The sequence below is a fragment of the Trachypithecus francoisi genome, unplaced genomic scaffold (assembly GCF_009764315.1).
Source record: "Trachypithecus francoisi isolate TF-2019V2 unplaced genomic scaffold, Tfra_2.0 Lachesis_group2, whole genome shotgun sequence".
Taxonomy (NCBI): Eukaryota; Metazoa; Chordata; class Mammalia; order Primates; family Cercopithecidae; genus Trachypithecus; species Trachypithecus francoisi.
The window spans coordinates 17,473,529-17,493,807 of NW_022681465.1; the positions used below are offsets into that span (position 1 = coordinate 17,473,529).

Genomic DNA, 20,279 nt, shown 5'->3' on the forward strand with positions numbered 1-20,279 from the left:
AAAAAACAGCTCTTGTGATAATTCACTATCACCACAACAGCACCAAGTTAAATGGTGCTTAAACATGACAGAGCCCCCCCGTGACCCAATCACCTCCCCACCAGGACTCACCTCCAACACCAGGGATTACAATTGAACATGAGATTTGGGTGGTGACACAGACTTGAACCATATCAAATTCTACATATGGAATGTAATAAACTCATTGATTTATTTTTTATTTTTGAGATGGTGTCTCACACTGTTGCCCAGGCTGGAGTGCAGTGGCGCCATCTTGGCTCATTGCAACCTCTGCCTCCTGAGTTCAAGCAATTCTCCTGCCTCAGCCTCCTGAGTGGCTGGGATTACAGGCGTGCACTTGGCTAATTTTTGTATTTTTACTAGAGACCAGGTTTCACCATGTTGGTCAGGCTGGTCTCAAACTCCTGACCTCATGATTCACCTGCCTCGGCCTCCTGAGTAGCTGGGATTACAGGCACCTGCCACCACGCCTGGCTAATTTTTGTACTTTTAGTAGAGACGGAGTTTTGCCATGTTGGCCAGGCTGGTCTCGAACTCCTGACCTCGTGATCCACCTGCCTTGGCCTCCCAAAGTGCTGGGATTACAGGCATGACCCACAGTGCCTGGCCAACTCATTGATTTTAAACCAAAGTTAGGGTTTGACAAACTCCATCTAGCTACACAGTTCTCTGTCTCAGTTTTAGCTTTGCCTTCCTATACATGCTCAGTGATCAGCTGGCAAACAGGTTCCTAACTGGATGAGCATTCTTGCCTCCTCCCTCAGACCTTAGCATGGACCCCCAGGGTAGATATTAGGGGTTGAATTGTGTCCTTTCTCCCCCAACTTCATATGTTGAAGCCCTAAACCCCTGTACTTCAGAATGTGATCTTACTTGGAAGTCGGGTCTTTGCAGATTAGTTAAGATGAGGCCATTAAGGTGGACTCTAGTCCTAGGTAACTGTTGTCCTTAACAAAAGGGGCAATTTGGTGACATAGATGCGCACACAGGAAGAACCTCATGTGAGGATGAAGGGAGAGATTAAGATGATACTTCTGTAAGGCAGGAGAATCGTTTGAACCCAGCATCAGATGTTTGGCAAGAGACATGGAGCAGGTTCTGTCTCACAGTCCTCAGAAGAAGCCAACCCTGCCAGTACCTTAATCTCGGACCTCTAGCCTCCAGAACTGCAAGACAATACATTTCCGTTGTTGAAGCCACCCGGTTTGTGGTACATTGTTACAGCATCACTAGGATTAGCAGATAATGGAAGTTGAACTGAGCAGCCCTGCTTTTGTGACCCCAAACATGGTTGGTGGTAGGGCTTTATCTTGATCACAGGCTCTAGAAGGAATCTACAACTTGTCGTTTACTATAAGCCCTTCACAACTGGACTCTTCTACTCAATGTTTATTCAAGATTTTTTCAGGTGCTTATCTTATTGAAATTCGTAGTATTAATATTCTAGAACTGTACATAATGTCTTTACTTTCCAAAATTTCCTTCAATACCTGACAGCTTTCTATCTACTGACCCAATTGTGATGACAAACCAATGCTGGCTTTGGTAGTCAAATTCCTGACCACATGCTAATGGTTGACTCATTCAGTTTTGCCTGCAGATTTAGTCTCAATGAAATGAGCCACACTTTTTTTCTGATAAAGCAGCATTATCTTCTGGGGAGAATAAAATGTGGTTTTTCTTTGACAGATGAGTGGGAAAACCATTTGTGCATTTCCCATCTGAATCAAGCTTAAGCCCCTCCCATAGTCAGCCAAGGCTGCATTAACCATGGACTACTGGTGCCCCAGCAAGGGGAGGCTGTGGATGCGGATAACTCCACACAGCTGTGCCTGGAGGCTGACGGATTATGGCAGATACTTCTCAGTTTTCTTCAGGGACCAGAGTGTGTTCACTTTGCATGGAGGAACTGATTAATTAAGTGATGGACTGGAGAGCAAAGAGGTAGTGGTTGATTGTATTTATTAAAGGAAGTGGAAAATTAACTCCTTAAGAGGCATTATCTTGTAATACTTCAATATCATATGTTCTGCACTTCCCTAGTATAGTTCAGTGTATTTCTTTCGTGTGCCTGGTAATAATCTCAGGAAACAGGACTGACTGAGTAAGTATCATGATGTCTATTTAGCGTTTAAAGGAACTGAAATTTGGAAATGTACACATCTCTTTCCGCCTACTCTAAAGTTTAATTCAAATGCTATTGCAACCAACATTTCACTAGGAAGGTAGCTTGGACATTTGAATAGACAAATGGATATTTGGCACTTCTGTCCATTTTTCAACAAACTTGTCAAGTACAATTTTGGTAGCTTGAAGGTTGCAGAAGATGCAACAGGTGGCTGCAGCCCTCAGCTCTTCCTTCTCTAAAGGAAGAAATGCAAGATTGGGAAGGTTGGTCTCTAACTGTGGCAGGTAAACACAGTCTGGTCCCAAAGTCAGTTGAGACCACTGGGGAATGGACTCTGTGCCCATCACTGTAGAATTGAGGTTATCAGTTGGGAAATTAGAAGCAACTTTCAGGTAGCATATAGTTTGCTGAATCCAATTCTTATCTATCCTATATATTAGAATTTTCATTTTTAGAGCAAAAATTTGAGTTCATCCCTCCAAATGCTTCTTTCATCTCTTTTTGGAGTTAATGTATTTTTAGGGAAGTGCTGCCGGCTCTGATTTCTCCAACTGTCAATTCCTTATCTCCTATCTGGAAATCACTGCAGAGCCTGGATCATCGGAGGCAGTTTGGGAGCCATCTCCCATTCCCAGAATGGCATCGAACCTTAAATTGGAAGGTGTCGAGGGAGGGGAAAGAAAGTATTTCCAGCAGTAAAATGAACTAGGATTAAACAACTCTCCAACAAAACAAAAACTGAAAAAATGAGAACCGGGACCTAAATGCCTCAAGGTGGTAAAATTGTCACTTATCAGAGCAGAACCAAACAGCACAGCCTTCAGCTAGAGCCAGCCTGAGAGCTGAAAGACTAGCAGTGAAGGGAAGGAAACTTCAAGGAGGGAGCAGAAACAGAATAAAATAAGTCAAAATAAAATAAAAGCAGCTTAGACTAGTGGAAAGGTACAAGCGTGGTGACTGGCTGCAGATGGAGACTGTAATTTTCTTAGGCTATCAGTGACTAGCAGGCAGTGACAGGGAGGAAGGGTGTCAGATCTGAGGAGAAGAATAACGGAACCATTTTGTTGTGTAGAAAGTCACCGCGCTACGCGTCATGGCCCGTGAAGGGCTGATTATATTACAGCATAAAGAAATAGTGGCTCAGAATTATGATCTTTAGCTATCAAGAAAACTTCTAATCATGTTTGTGTATTTTACTAAGGAAGGAAAATAAGTTTATAATACATGAGGTGTTTCATTTGAAAGTGAAAGTTTGAGTTAAAAGGTTAAATTCAGTGATCTGGAAAAGTGTTATGTTGAGCCACGTATCCCTTGAAATATTGGGAAATTGATGTGGAAGTTATGCTGCGTCTCATCATTGAGATGAAAAGATTGAAAATTAGATTTTACAGAACAAAAATCATTGCTGGAGGCAGTTTGTGAGACAACAGTGTTGAAGAATGAAAGGAGTAAAAATAAAGATGAACACACACACACACAGATACACATATACACACACGCCCACAGAGACATACACCAACTCACATATACACTCACACACTCATACACACAAACATACACTCTCATATTCACACATACACTCACGATCAATGCCCTCCGGATTCACTTTATTCTTTTCCCTCTCTTGCCTTTTTCTAGAAAGGGCTGTATTTGCTACCCTTCCTGTTTCAGAATTGCTAATGTGAAATTTACCCAGGTGGAAGGACCAGGAGGACAGAAGTGTTTGCGGAATGAAAATTCGTAGCAGAATGTGGGCTATTCTTTCCCTTCTGTGTTATCAAGTGACTTCTCTCTCCCCCACTCCCCATTTCAAGTTGGCCTTAGGCACACATTTCTAGGGCTTTCTGTGCTCATGTATTATTGACAAGTAATCCCTTTCTCCATTCCCACGGGGTGCCGAATGAGTCCTGCGGTGAGCTAGCACTTTAGCAAGGGGAAGTTGGGAGTAAGAGTCTGTTATTTCATCATCCCAGCAAGCAGAACAACTAACTGCCTCCCTACCTGTTTGTTTACTAACTAAATGGACACCAACAAAATGTCAGTAGGACCAGAGGTCCGGGATCTTGCAGTTTCAAGCCACTGCATCTCTAGCCCGTTCAGCGGAGAGATTGCTGGGCCCCAGGAGATGGTTTTGGAGGAGGAGGGTCGGTTGAAAGGGATCAAGGCCACTGCAGTAGGGCTGGGTGGAGATCACCTCGGAGATCCCTGGAATGCATTATTTGTCTTCTCACTTTCAAAATACAGGGTTCTAAGGCACATGTCTGTGAGGAAAGAAAAATAGAACATTCTGAGCTATGTGAGGTATGAGAAATTTATCAGGCCCAGAGAGACAGGAGTATGAAACTTCAATCATTCTCTCCCCACCCTGCACCGCTGCCTGGGGGTAAAGTTTTAAAGGCATTTTGTTCCAGATTAGCTGCCTAACACATTATCTTCTTGTTGCTGGAATTTGCAATACAAAGAACAGTGTATAACCAATCAATAGCTGATGTTATTTTAACATAAGTCCTTGGTAAACAACTCAGGAACTTCTTTCTTCTTTTTCCTTTAAAAATCCACTTGAATACTCTCCAGGGCAGCAATCCTCAAGCTTGGCCCAAATCAATTCTCTACTTATGTTAATTTTGCCTCAGCTTCTTCCTTTTAGTTGACAGCTGAGATGCCCGGAACGTTGAAGGGACAGGTAAACATTTAGACAGTGAACAGATAAAGTAACGAGAATTACAATGTCTTGAGTTTAGAGCGAGCTTTATGTTTGCTCTCTGACATTTGTTTACTGTGTGTGAGGCTTTTACAAGTGAATCCCAGGGTGGGATAATAATAGTGAGCCGTGTGGCACCAGCTGCCGGCAAGGCTTTGGGTGCCGAAGAATTGGTGGACATTTTACAGGCTAATAGATTTTTTTTTTTTAAGTGCAGTAGTTCTGTGGGAATTCCTCTGCAAATTTTAAAATAAGTTGTAGGAGTAGGAAAGTGAGACTTTCTCTTTCCCTCTCTCTCTTATTTTTTTCCAAAGAGCAAAAATGAGCCAAATTTAGAGCTAGTTTTGAAAGCATTTTCTCGCTTTGCCTTAGGAACGGAGAGTGAGGAAAATCAAGTGTCATCAGCACCGGCTCTTTGAATGTGGGTGAGAGGAAACACAAAGCTCCGGCTTATTTCAATTGAGCAAGACAATGCAAGAGATTTAGAGATTTTAGGTCACAAAGGACCCGTGAGCTCCTTTGTTCCAAAGTTTGTCCTGTTGCTTTTGAGGCATCTGTTTTCCAGTGACTATAACCCGGGTTTCCTGAATCAGGGCTGCCTGCTCGGGTGGGTCATAGAGAGAAGGGATCCTGGGCCCAGCTGTGGATGTTGGGAACCACATGGTGGGTTAAGAGGAAGATGAGGAGGAGGAAGAGGTTAAATTGGGCTCAGGGAGCTGAGCAGACAGAGGTGTTTTCAGGGAAGTTAAGATGCAGGACAGAAATACCATTCAAAGAGTCAACATTGTAACCCTGGAGGTGGGGACAGATTCTTCCAAGGTTATCTCAGGACTAATCTCTCATTCCACTTTCAGACTTAAAACTAGGAAAAATGTGTTCTTTTTCCTTTGAGCTAAGGTGGGCTATCAGCTTGGCACACCTGCCCTTGTTTCATCCTTTCTTGCATGCCCACTCCAGGACCTGCCAGGATTGTTGTGAAAGGCTGGAAATAGGACCCTCTGAGCTAGTTTTCCAATTCCCTGTCCCGGAATTCTGGGGTGTGCCTGGAGGGAGAGAGGGAGGTTGAATCTTCTCCATCCTGCCTTTCAGGTTTCCTGTCTCAGGATTCCTGGTAACATTTCCTTTGGGAAAAAGAAGGGAGTTCTGTCAATTAACAAAACATTTGAAAAATCACTCGTCCACTCTCTTCTCCTCATTTTACAAATGAGGAAACTGAGATCAAAATAGGTTAGTAGACTGACCCAGGATTCTGCCATTAATGGCACAGATTGAGTTACAGCTCAATTTTTCAACCACCAGGGCACTGGTGATGATTTTAAAGAACTAAGATAAGGAGAATAAGTCTAAGTGTTAAATGCACTAGCTGCATTTCTATTTTAAACTACTAATACTTACGTGGTAGTAATCCTTCATGTTTCTGTGATATATCTATTTAATAAGAGTATAGCAACATGTGGACTGGAGGAGGGAGATTAATAAATTCTTTTTTTTCTTATAGGGTTATAGTATAGTAATTCTAAAGACTTGTTTTGCTGGTTTGCTTCTTTCATGAAAGCGGAATCGAAGTCAGATTTCTTGTTTTAAATAATTCAGTTGATAACTGAAATTTAACCAAGTGGTGAGTTTTGTTCACATTTTTCAGAACAGCCCTTAAGAAACAAAAATAATTATGTTTGTTGACTTTAAAAATTTATAGGAATACTTACTTTTCCCCACTTTCTCCCTTTCTCCCAACTTGAAAGCTTAACCTCATTTGATCATCTTCCATTCAACTTTCCAATATTGTCCATACTGTTGTGTAGTAACCATGCAGTGCTTGTCTTTGATAGGGGATAAAATGCAACCACTGTCTAGGGGTGAATAAAAATATCTAACGGTATTGGCAAACCAGTATAAAGTGTACAGTAGAAAAAATTTAAAGTTGGAATTATGTCCTCTTTTCTAGTTTCTCTGGTGTTAATATTTTCTGGAAAGCATCCTCAAGGCTTGTCCTAGCTACCGTCTTCCTAACATTGTCCCAGGTGTTGCAGTTACTAATGGGAGCAAGACGTCCTCCTGGCCTTAGCGAGTGTACCCAAGAGTTATATAAAGGATATTCTGGGAGCCAGGAGAAGGAGCAAATAAAGCAGACTGCACAGATGGAGCATGGAAAGTCTTTTAACAGAAATGAATACTTTCAGACCCGTTTTGAAGGACTGAGTAGGAGTAAACTAAAAGAGAAAAAGCAGGACAAAAGAAGCAGCACTTTGGAAGCTCAAAGCTGCACTGGAAACACAGCCTTTCAGGATGTCTGAAAGAAAGGGGCAAGTCTGTTTGTGTGGGGTAAGAAATGCAGGGAGAGAAACGGACAGTGGACAGATTGCAGAAGGCTCTTTGTGCTGAGACGAGGGTACAGACCAGAGTTTTAAACTGAGAATACAACAGTGAAGGATTTCAAGCTCAGAGTGAGAGGGAAGAAGACTACGAGCGTGCAGTGATAAGGCAAAGCTGAAGATTTCAGAGCAAAGGCCACGCCCTACAGTTGCCATGGAGTGGGGTGGCTCAGTGGGCTTTGGAGGTAAAGTCTGCAGTTGAGAAGTTCAAGGGTAGAAAGTACTTAAAGCCAGGGTATAAGGTCAATCATCCCTTTTAAGACACAGATATCATCTGCAGCGTCTTCAGGAACAGAGATAACAGAAGAAAAGCAGGCAGCTACTAGATATTCAAATCTTCCACAAATGTTAGGGAGAGAGTCAGGCAGTTGATAGAAGAGACCGGTAAAGCAGGGTACCATCAGCCTCAACACGGGTGTTTTTATTTCAAGGTAGGGGAGCTGTGCTTTGGAAAAGCAATGAGGAGGTAACAGGAAGTCTCTTCCCCTCCTAAATCCTGTGTTCATGGAGGAAGGTGGGAGACTGAGTTTTCTCGTCTTGAGAGGGAGTTACATACAAGTTTAAGGCAAAAGAATCTGAATTTTCCACCTAAATGATTCTGAAAGAATCAGGTAAGTAGTGGCTTAGAAATAATTACTAAATGTTGCATAAAGAGATACAGCTCTTCTATGGTGTAACAGATCCTGGCTACTCAATAGCTTTTTGCATTTTTTCCTGGGCTATGGAAATAGTTACAGCTTTCCTTTACATGTTAATGCCTCTCATCTTACCACTGAAAGTTTATTTCTATCAATTTGTCTTCAAGTGAACTGGAGTTTCATATTTGTGATTTTATTTTTACCAAAATGAAATGGCTTATTTTTATTAAAAAAGGCTATTAAAAAAGACTACAGAAACAGTAAAAAATACTATTTTACCAAGAATACTATTGTGTGCTAGATGCTGGAGGCATAAAAGGGAACAAGTTATGAACTGTTGCTTTTCATGGACAGTTGGTGTGGAGTTTTAGTAAGAATTTTGAACACTTAAATTTATATCTTTCTTTTAAGAGCCAATAAAAAAAGAGCAACTCTTTAGAGCAGCATTATATAACATCGTCTTCAAAGATCAATGTGTGTACAACATTTAAATAAATCAGTATCTAGGTGTGATCATTAATCCTTAACCATGATCAATTACTGCTTAATCTAACCTGTGTTTATTTTTAATTCTTTTACAATTTGTTGACATTTTAGAAATACAGTTCTTGTTCTCTAAGAAATATGGCACTTAAAGTTCCTGAAATTACTTGCCAAGTTGTTGGGCTTTTGTCTCATATATTTCTTAGGTCTTTGAAACAACTAGAGATTTATCTTTACCCATGTTCCGGTTTTATCTTTTTGAGTCTTTTTTTTCTTATAGTGGTCTGTAGTCAATTTAGGCAAATCTCTGTGTGAGTATTATATATCGCTATGCCTCTTGGCAGAGGTGAATAACTTTTCCTTTTTATAAGAAGAATATAATTTTCCTCATTCCCAGTTGACATTAAGCTTATTAGCTACTTACCTTTTTGATAATTTGCATTCATTTTCTCTATAGCAACAAAATGTCTGACTTGGAAGGAGAAAAAATTAGTTTACACCCCAAATTACCTTTATAAAAGGTTATATATTTCCTCTAATAATTATTTAAAAAGCAAACACTGAAAAATAGTGTAATAAGTCATAAAAATAAAACTAAAAATGGCGTTAATCACAGGTGTGGTCAAACCCCAGTGATTGTTACAAAATCTGTCAAGACTCATATGATTAAAATTGTGATTACTACATACATAGTTTTATTATTTTTAAGCACGTGTAAAGTTTAAGGAACAATTAAGAGTAATTGTTATTAGCAAATTATTAGTAAATTATTTCTAAAGTCATCTTAAAATGCCTTATTTATTTATTTATTTATTTGAAAAGGGTGGAAATCTCTGGTCACATTTACTTTGTTCCACTCTACTAAAAGGGCATAAGTATCCCATTATTTTGTGATCAAAACATATGTGTGACTGTGTGCATACAAGTATAGACATGAATTCACACACCATTCCATTAATAACAAGGTAGGTCCTTGATGGGTACTGTTAGCTGAATATCAAGCAGTTGAATCATTTCATTTTCTTCCTGGAGAAGTTATTTGTGAAAGATTGGTAAATGATTGCCCTTACACCTCAGGGCAACCATGTTCCCAATGAGATCTAAGGAGAATTCCACTTAGGGGCTTCTAGGAAAGGTGTTTCTTTGTGTAGAAAGGGTCAGGTGCAAAAAGACAGCTCCTTGGTTCTGCCCCTTGCCCTATTTTCCTGCCATGAATGCAATTCTGCGAGAGAATGATTGTGCCTCTGTGGCAGCTATCTTGGTTGAGCCGGTGAGGCAATAAGCCTTAGGGAAAAAAAATTCATCACATATCTTGGATGGTAGAAGAAAGAGAAATGATACAAAGGATGAAGGGAGAATAAGAAGAAGCCTACATCTCTGATAACATCAGTTTGTTACTGCACCAAATCTGGAGCCATTTACCTAGAGTTTCACTGTGTGTGAGATAATTAAAAGTTAGCTGTGCTGACGCCCCTATTGGCAGCTGAATGCTAACTGATACATTACCATACTTTCTGACTCATTCCTGATGTCACGTTTGATTAGTAAGTATAGCAGATATCCAAACCCAGGCTTTTGGATTCAAAGTCCGGGGTTTTCTTGGCCTTGCTGTCTCCCCATATTGTCATAATCTGGGAAATAAATCTACATACTGTGAAGTAATAACATACACTACTTATTTTGAAGAATTTCCCTACTCTGATTTAAAGCCCTGTTTCTCTCTTCACCCCCTCTGGACTTACCCTGCTCATGATTTGTCCAACAAATTCTGGGTGTGAATTTCCCTTTATAGTCACTTGTGACTGAATGTCCATTTGCTGTATTATGACTCTGGGCACGTACCAGACATCACCTTATATTTCCTCCTCCTTATAAGAGGATAATTTATATTAACCTCTTCACATATCTCATACTCTTGTTGGGTGGGGAGGAGCTCATGGGGTAGCGCTTAACTCATTATCAACATTTGGCTTTTTAAAATTATTTTTATTTATTTATTTATTTATTGCGACAGAGTTTAGCTCTTGTCGCCCAGGCTGGAGTGCAGTGGTGCAGTCTCGGCTCACTGCAACCTCTGCCTCCTGGCCCCAAGTGATTCTGTTGCCTCAGCCTCCCGAATAGCTGAGATTACAGGAGGGCACAACTACACCCGGGTAATTTTGTATTTTGAGTAGAGATGGGGTTTCACCATGTTGGCCAGGATGGTCTCGAACTTCTGACCTCAGGTGATCCACCTGCCACAGCCTCCCAAAGTGTTGGGATTAAGGCATGAGCCACTGTGACTGGCCATTTGGCTTTTTTAAACTAGTGGATGTTCCATAGGTGTTCACATGTTTTTGTGTGTTGTAAACATGTAATAACCACTACTAATAAGAACACAGATGAGTTTGTAAAGCTCGTGAAATTGCCCCGCTGATGGAAATTTGACTTGCAAGCATTCATGCGGGAGAGAAGGTGGAGACTGAAGGAGCTCATGATTTTCTGCCAAAGTTGTCTGCATCTCAGTTGGAGGGGATTCGAAGCATACTTTAAATCTTTAACTAAGAAACTTTTAAATATAAAAGTAAAGCATATATGAATTTAGCATTTGAATTTTTTTTTTCTAATTTACTGTCTACTATATGACATACGTATAGAAATTACATACTGAATCAGGGTCATAATGAGATATTACATTTCCTCTTGGCTTTATTTGTAGAGAAATGGGCGTGTTCAACATTTTTCTTCAATCTCTTTCTAGATATGAAGTGTTAAAGATCTATATGTAGCTGTTTGCCATGTGTGTGACTGAACTCTATTTATAGAGTTATTTGTGTACTCAAAGAAACTACAGTTTCTCCAGTCAGAGTTTATGACCCAACTGGACACTACAATGGGCTTCTTAAGAATGCTGCATTAGGCTGGCGTGGGGGCTCATGCCTGGAATCCCAGCCCTTTGGGAGGCCGAGATGGGCGGATCACGAGGTCAGGAGATCGAGACCATCCTGGCTAACACGGTGAAATCCCGTCTCTACTAAAAAATACTAAAAATTAGCCGGGCATGGTGGCGGGCCCCTGTAGCCCCAGCTACTCTGGAGGCTGAGGCAGGAGAATGGTGTGAACCTGGGAGGCAGAGCTTGCAGTGAGCTGAGATCGCACCACTGCACTCCAGCCTGGGCGACAGAACAAACAAACCAACAAACAAAAAGAATGCTGCATTAGGAAACACGAGAAAGCCCTCTGAGTACACTGTAAAACTGAGTTATAGGGAAGCAGAGTAGGGATTTGCAAAGGTACTGATTAGGGGAAAAATGATCCTAGGGCAGTGGGACCTCAAGTCTCAGTCAATGAGATGTATCCATATGTTTAAAGAAAAATATGTGCCCAACAGATGGGGGATTGAGAAGCCAGAAAAGCGTAAGAAATCACAGAAGAGCTTTTTGCTGTTAAACCAAGACTTGTCTGAAGGAGACGATGCTCAGACCAGGGTAGATTTCCAAGGGCAGGCGTATTATTATTGTTGTTAGTATTATTAGCTTCTAGTATATATTGGTTGTTTTCTACATCAGATGCTACACATTTTATGTATCATGTAACTTAATGCTCATAAAAACTCATGAATGTAGGCACTACTATTTACTTTATAAATAAGGATATTAAGGTGGAAGGAGATCAAGTTGGTTATCTAGGAGAATATCTTACAAAGAACTAGTAAGTGGCAGTGTTGGTATTTGAACTTAGCCTGGAGAGCCTGTACATATAACCACAATTATGAGAACTTACAAGGACAAAAGAGGATTCTGTCCTCGATTTTGCAAAGAGGGTCAGAATTTGTGACTAACTCAATAGTATGTGTCAGAATTAAGACAATAACTCAGGTCTTGTGAATCTTAGTTCGATGTGTTTCTAGTATACCTGAATTCTTCTCCATGGGCAAGTCATTAAAGATAGGCCAGTAATGAGTAGATTGCCTTCAGGTTTGGGGCAGCAATGGAGAACAGTATTCTCTGGAAGAAAGTCACTATGCATTGCTCACACTTAAGGAGTGGAGAGTTATTCTCCACTTTCTTGAGGGCAGAACTGGAGATTTGTCTGTTTTTCCCCGTTTGTTTATTTTTTCAATCATTTATTTCTGTCAGTATCAACTCATGGATATTCATGTTATATTTTGAGTTATAATCCAAAAGATTTTATTTATCTTTTTGCTCAAATTGTGCCAGCATTAGCCATTGGGAGAATGTTCTGTTGGCCCCTTTGTCCTCTTGACATGCCCATCATTGTGGATTCTTTTTTGTCTTAGTACTTCTAAAAAGAACTTTTAGTTTCAGGTGTACATGAGCAGGTTGGTTCTGTAGATAAATTGCATGTCTTGGGGAGCCGGTGTACGTGTTATTTCAGCCCCAGGTAATAAGCATGCACCCAGTAGGTAGTTTTTCGATCCTCATCCTCCTCCCACCCTCCACCCTCAAGCAGGCCCCGGTGTCTGTGGTCCCCTTCTGTGTGTCCATGTGTTCTCAGTGTTTAGCTGTCACTTGTACGTGAGAACGTGCAGTGTTTGACTTTCTGTTCCTGTGCTAGTTCGCTTAGGATAATGGCTTCCAGCCCCATTCATGTTGCAAAGGACATGAGCTCGTTCTTCTTTCATGGCTGTGTGGTATTCCACAGTGTACATGTACCACATTTTCTTTATCCGGTATACCACTGATGGGCATTTAGGTTGATTCTGTGATTTTGCTATTGTGACTAGTACTTAGCACTTCTTTGTTTTCTGGCATTATAGGATGCCCTAGGTGTTCCTGCTTCAGTCTTAGAGCTAGCCATTTCTCCAAGGAGCCCTGGTGCCTTTGACTGAAGAATGGCATTAGAAACCAAGATTGAGGCGCTAAGTGTGAATCTTATTTTAAACAGTAACTAATACTCAGAAGTGAAGACAGTGGTTGCCCTTGGCATGGTGGTGGTGATAGGAAGATGTCCGCAAGAGGCTTTAAGGGTATCTGATCTGTTTCTTGATCTCAGTCCTGGTTGCCTGGGCTTCTTCATTCAGTGAAATTCATCAAGGGTGCACTTAGGCTATGTGTATTTCCTGCCTTCATGTTGTATTTTCAATAAATACTTGTTTATTTAGAAAATAAAGAAAAACAAAACAAAAACTAACAGTTAACTCTTAACTGAGTAGCAGGTAAACATGCTCTGGATTTCAATCCCTGGATTTAAAGACTTTGCCAGCTTTATAGCTTTCGGCTAGATACCTAACTTTTCCATCCCTCTGTTTATAAACTAGGGATAGCAGTATTATCTGCCTCAGTATTATCTGCCTCAGCATTAGGTATCTCCACATACTCCCTCCTCTGGACATGTATATATATGTGTACTTACACACATACAGTCACTTACCATTATTTATAGATTCCATATTTGCAGTTTTGCCAGTTGCTAATATTTATTTCAAACCTCCAAATTAATCAATCAATTCTTGTGGCATTTTTGTGATCATTTGTGGATATGCACAACATGGCAAAACATTTGAGAACTGCCTGACGCCCATTTCCCAGTGAGCTCAGATAACTGGATGTCCTGCCTTCTTGTTTCAGCTCTCATGCTGCAAACAAGAGCTCTTTTCTCTCTCTATATATAATGCCACGTTTTCACATTTCTGTGCTTTTTGTGGGTGATTTTGATGTCTAAAATGCCCCCCCCCCGCAATGTGCAGTGCTCATGTCTTGTCTAGTGTTCCTAAAGGCGAGAAGTCTATGATGGAATCCCTGTGGATAAAATATGTGTATCAGAGAAACGTCATTCAGACACGAGTTACAGTGCTGTTGAGTTTAATGTTAGTGAATCAACATTATATATTAGATAAGAAACATAACTAAAACAAAATCAATTATGAATCGATTGGTTAATCAAAATGTTGTGACCAGATGCTCTTAGGAACCTAATTGTGTTATTTCCCAAAGGAGCAGTAGTTCAATATTTGCTAATTTAGTGTTTGTTGCAACTTTATGGAACATAAAAACTAAAAATGATGAGAATCAGTTGTATATATGTGTATATATATACACATCTATATAAAAAATATCTGTGTATGTCTGTCTACCAATATAAGAACAGTGCCTGTTAGTATATTATTAATATAATAAGCCCTTAACAAATGTGTTTAGCTATTATTATCCAGGTATCTGAGTAGAATTGCTCTGCATTCCACAGTCACTCCTGGGAAAGATAATGATGTTTTTTGGCTCTCAGTAAAATGTCTTCTTCATGGTATGAAAGGAACAGCAATAAAGGAAGCACAGCCCTTAACTCTTATGTAATTTACATTGCAAAATAACTCAGGACACACTCAGTGTTTTTTTGCACTATCTAGAGATCATAAGGAAAAAGTGGGAGTATGATGAAAGAAAGTTCAAAATGAAGTCACTATATTAGCCTAAAATAGACAAGCATACAGATGAGCAATGCGTAGGGGTTTTTGCAATGACTTGTCTGTATCCTGAAACTTAGTAGCCTATGGATAGATGCCTTGAGTTTTACATCAACAATGAGAAACCTGCCTGATGTAGGAAATGAACACATGTTCTAGCTTTCAAATCAATTAGTGAGATATTCCTATTCCTTTTCTAGGTTAAGAAGCAAATCTGTTCTGATGTGATGCCAACTAAGTACATGATCTGATTGTTCCAGTTATCCTGTGCCAAAAAGAAGCAAAAAATGGGCTTTCCACGGATTATTGAACACAGTGTCAGTGTGCCTGAGAAACAAGCCACTATTAAAAGCTTTCTAGGCAATTTGAATCAGGTTGCTGAGCTTTGAAAAACATTCTACAGCCAAGTGTAGGAGACCCAAGGACTTGGAGAACATACACGCCCTGAGCTATTTCAAAAAATACAGCACTTAAGCCAATTGAGCTGTAGTCAGGGCAACACAGACATGAATCACATGAAGGTAGATTTTTGTAGAAGAGAAGAACAGGCAAAGGATGGAGTCATGTGCATTTGGAACACAGGACAAACATAAGCCCTGTTTATCTCAATAAAGTAAGCGCCGTTTGGGGGCATTCTGTGGGGCGGGATCATTTGTTGGAATTTAGATGAGGCCCAGAACGATCCATTGGATATCAGATTCACACATAAACCTCTGCTAGAATTGTGCCAGAGTAAGGGCAATCCTGGAGTTCCTCCAGGCAGTCCTACCACACCACCCAGATGTCTGGTTTCTAGGTGAATGAACTGAAGAAAGATCAAGAAATATATGGTGGGTAAGAGGTAGGAGAGAAACCCTGTGTAAATTAAATCAGATCTCCTCATACATAAACCAATTCAATTCCAAAGCCTCCTTTTATTTCTAACGTACAATAATTGAGTTAAAGAAATATAATATTCTTGTTTCAGGAGTAGGAATAATTTTCTCAGCCAAAAAATGAAAGATAAAATGTATTACCAGTATGCCTACATCATGTGCCGCTAATGCTATTTTCTTGAGGTGCTGAATTGTTCATTTTCCTGGGGAAAGCTCTAGGGTAGAGCTAGCAAAATATCAAGATAGCAGGTACACATGTGGAACCATGAGGTGCCTTGCTCAGCTCTCCCTTCAAGAAAACATGCTTTAAGGTGGGAGGCTGGGGAAAACCTCCACCTGCTCTGTCTTCAGATGCGCTGGGGCATTCATGTGGAGGCTACATTTTCCCCAGGGCTGCTCCCAGCCTGTCACTGAGCAAGGCAGAAGTGCTAGCACCATGCCATTCCTGCAGGTGGGTTTCCTCTAATGGGTACACTTGGCTCCAGGGCTCACCATCAGCATGGACATAATGCTGGCAGAGCTTGCCAGAGGCTGAGGCCCCTCCTACCACATTCTGCAACTTTGTCTCTTCTGTCACAGGTATCAGAACTGCTCTCAGTCCGAGGATCGTCCCCCACATATTCCTGCTCCCTCTCTCCTCCTCTCCCCTTCATCCTTCCCAGGTCCCTCACCCCAGTCTCTCAAATCTACTTCAATCTTCAAATCTGCTTCTTGGAGATCATGAACAAAAGAGGATTTGCATTTGATAAGATCCCAAAGAGAGAGGAAGGGGATAATCCATGTAATTCTGACACTGGTCAACAGGTGCTTTTTTTTTTCTTTTGACTGAACACCTGATGGAGCTGTTAGAATTAAGTCACCTACGAGGTGAGGTGACACAGACTGGCTTCCCCTTTTGGGGCAGTGCCTGGGAGGGACAGATGACTCATCCTATTGTGGACGGGAGAGGGGAAGATCCTGGCTCCATCTTGGAACATAGGCTAATTAGGGCTGAGAAGGAACAGAAAGGTCCACACAAACAACCTCCCCCCCCTCAACGTTTCTCAACTGAGATCGAGGTAAGAAATCAGCTCAGCAGAGAAAGACAAAGGTTGTGTGCTCAATTCATGCCAGTTCCCTTTGCACTTTGCATTCAGGTTTCAGGGTCTACTTCTGGGACTCCTCCTGTCTTTCAGGGTTGTCCTGAATGCTCATTTGTCCAGGATCCTTGGAGGGAAAAAATGGAGGACTTTGCCTGGTTTCGTGCCTCTGAAATGGAATATCAGAGCTTCAGACCATTCCCTTATTTGTAGCTGGGAGAGTGTCAGTGCTAAAAGCAAAGGGAGGTGGGGCAGAGGGACCATGGATAGAACCCAAATGTGAGTCACACCTACACCATCAACTTTAGAACCTGTGAACTAAAAATCTTGGAAAGTAATAATAAAATTATACTGTCTTTTCTGCCCCGTAGAAGGACTGTAGAGACAGATTCTCGCAGAAATCTTGCCTTGCTCCCACCCAGCCCACGACTTTTCTCACCACAAGGAAAGCACTGGTTAAGGAGGTGATTCAGAGAGGTCCATCGATGAGTGACCTCTCCTCGGCAACGGAAATACTTTCATCATTCAGGAAGGAACACTGAGTTAGGAGGCAGAAGCTCTGGGTCCTGCTTTTAACGCTTCCACAAACTTACTATGGAGCTTTGAGCAAGGCATCCGGCCTCTCACCCTCAGTGTCCTGTGCAGCCAAACTGATTGATCTGTGAGGCAATGTGAGGCCCAGCTCTGCCATTCACTATATCACCATGTATTGTCCCAATAAAAAACTGGCACACGGAATATAACAATACGGTCGCATGTTTGACATTGGGGTTGTTATAAATCTGGCTAGCCATCTTTGCAGCACTGGCTCTTTCAAATGAAAACTATTTTCATAAATATTTCATTTGAAACTCCCCATTTATCTGGAAGACTTAGTAACGCATCTTCTGTAGACACAGAAGCACATTATTGCCTGCTTACTTCAAAGTTAGGTTACCAGGCATGTTCATAAAAAAATAATAAAGCATATTACTTTAGTCAAACTTTACAGAGAGGATAGATTGCCTACAAAGAGGTTATTCTAATATAGCTCATAATTTTTTTCAGGAGTATGCTAAATATATATATATATAAATATGTGTGTATATATGTGTATATATACACACATATATACATAAACACATATACATGTTTATACATATGCACATACACAAACATATACACATTTATATATTTATTAATGTATTTAACAACTCCAAAACAGCTACCAAACAGAATATTAGATTAAAATATTTTAAATTAAAAAGTTATTTAGAGAAAAATAACAGAACTCTCAAATAGCTTATGTTGACCTCTTCCCTGAACTCTAAACATGAAACTTTATTAAGAGGGAAATAGTGAATATGCGGGACAAGCATGAGAGAGACAGCGACTCAGGAGTACGGAGTAAACAGAGCAGGCTCATTGTTCAAGTTCAGTGAGTGTAATTATCTGATAGCCATTTGTAGTTCCCATAAAATATCCTTTTTCCCCCACATTTGTTGCTGCTAGTATTGAAAGAGAGGTCTAATCTTTTCTGCTTTTAATCCCTTTGTCAACCATCAGCAGCTAGTGGAAAAAAAAAAAAGGAAGAAAAAGAAAAGAAAAAGAAAACAGAATCACTTAGGTTTGGCCTTCATGTTATCCTGTCCCGAGTTGCACTGAGAGGGGACAGATGGATGACCAGCTGTCGTGACACAGGACCAGGGTCACGGGGCCCCCTGCACACAAAGCAGTGAGCGCTGCTGGGTCCTCAAGCCGCCTCTGCCTCTCAACAGCCTCGTTGGAGCGAGGCTCTCTCAGGCCAGCATCATTCACACTCACCAGCGAGGCTCTGAGTGTTTTGTCTCAAACCAGGAATGTTAAAGGCTGTGGTTCTCTGCAGACAGGAACCATTTCACCATTGTTTGCTTCTATGCATACCCTGTTCAGCAGCCACTCTGTGAAGAGGAAACCTCAGTAACAGGAGGGGGAAGGACACTGACGTGGATGCCTTTCTACCCTCCAGGGAGGTGATGTAAGAAGAAGGACTTGATAAATTGTAATATCCCTCTGGAGGAGTACCCCATTCAGAGAAAAAAGAGGACAACCTTCAGGAATAAAACCGCCTTGCAAAAACTATAACAGAAAATTATGAAAGTTGCAGAGGCCTGACCTAATCGACGCCATCTTGCTTCTAACCTCCAAGCTGTCTTAGTTCATTCCTGGGCAAAGGCTGAACTAACTTTAAGAGAAACTTAGTTTTTTGTTTGTTTGTTTGTTTTTGTTTATTTAATTTATGTTCTAGGGTACATGTGCACAATGTGCAGGTTTGTTACATAGGTATACGTGTGCCATGTTGGTGTGCTACACTCATTGACTCATCATTTACATTAGATATTTCTACTAATGCTATCCCTCCCCCAGCTCCCCACCCCACGACAAACGCCAATGTGTGATGTTCCCCACCCTGTGCCCAAGAGTTCTCATTGTTCAATTCCCATCTATGAGTGAGAACATGCGGTGTTTGGTTTCCTGTCCTTGTGAAAGTTTGCTCAGAATGATGGTTTCCAGCTTCATCCATGTCCCTACAAAGGACACGAACTCATCCTTTTTTTATGGCTGCATAGTACTCCATGGTGTATATGTGCCACATTTTCTTAATCCAGTCTATCATTGATGAACATTTGGGTTGGTTCCAAGTCTTTGCTATTGTGAATAGTGTCACAATAAACATACATGTGCATGTGTCTTTATAGCAGCATGATTTATAATCCTTTGGATATATACCAGTAATGGGATCGTTGGGTCAAATTGTATTTCTAATTCTAGATCCTTGAGGAATCACCACACCATCTTCCACAATGGTTGAATGGTTTACACTCCCACCAACAGTGTAAAAGCATTCCTATTTCTCCACATCCTCTCCAGCATCTGTTGTTTCCTGATTTTTTTAAAGATCGCCATTCCAACTAGTGTGAAATGGTATCTCATTGTGGTTTTGATTTGCATTTCTCTGATGACCAGTGATGATGAGCATTTTTTCATGTATCTGTGGGTTGCATAAATGTCATCTTTTGAGAAGTTTCTGTTCATATCCTTTGCCCACTTTTTGATGGGGTTGTTTGCTGTTTTCTTGTAAATTTGTTTAAGTTCTTTGTAGATCCTGGATATTAGCCCTTTGTCAGATGGGTAGATTGCAAAAATTTTCTCCCATTCTGTAGGTTGCCTGTTCACCCTGATGGTAGTTTCTTTTGCTGTGCAGAAACTCTTTAGTTTAATTAGATCCCATTTGTCTATTTTGGCTTTTGTTGCCATTGCTTTTGGTGTTTTAGTCATGAAGTCCTTGCCCATGCCTATGTCCTGAATGGTATTGCCTAAGTTTTCTTCTAGGGTTTTTATGGTTTTAGGTGTAACATTTAAGTCTTTAATCCATCTTGAATTAATTTTTGTATAAGGTGTAAAGGAGGGATCCAGTTTCAGCTTTCTACATATGACTAGCCATCAACCATTGATGGGCACCTGGGTTGATTCCGTGTCTTTACTAATGTGAATAGTGCTGTAATAAACATATGAGTCCAGGTGTCTTTTGGTAGAACGATTTATTTTCATTTTGGTATA

General features: G+C 40.7%; 1 long non-coding RNA gene across 1 annotated transcript in view; it reads left to right on the forward strand.

Annotated features, from left to right (window-relative positions):
• Positions 1-7,098: 7,098 nt before the first annotated feature.
• The window catches only part of LOC117064781, a 37,961-nt gene continuing 24,780 nt past the window's right edge, over positions 7,099-20,279 (forward strand). Inside the window, exon 1 of the long non-coding RNA XR_004429673.1 lies at positions 7,099-7,172. This is a non-coding gene — a long non-coding RNA (uncharacterized LOC117064781). The remainder of the gene's footprint in view (positions 7,173-20,279) is intronic.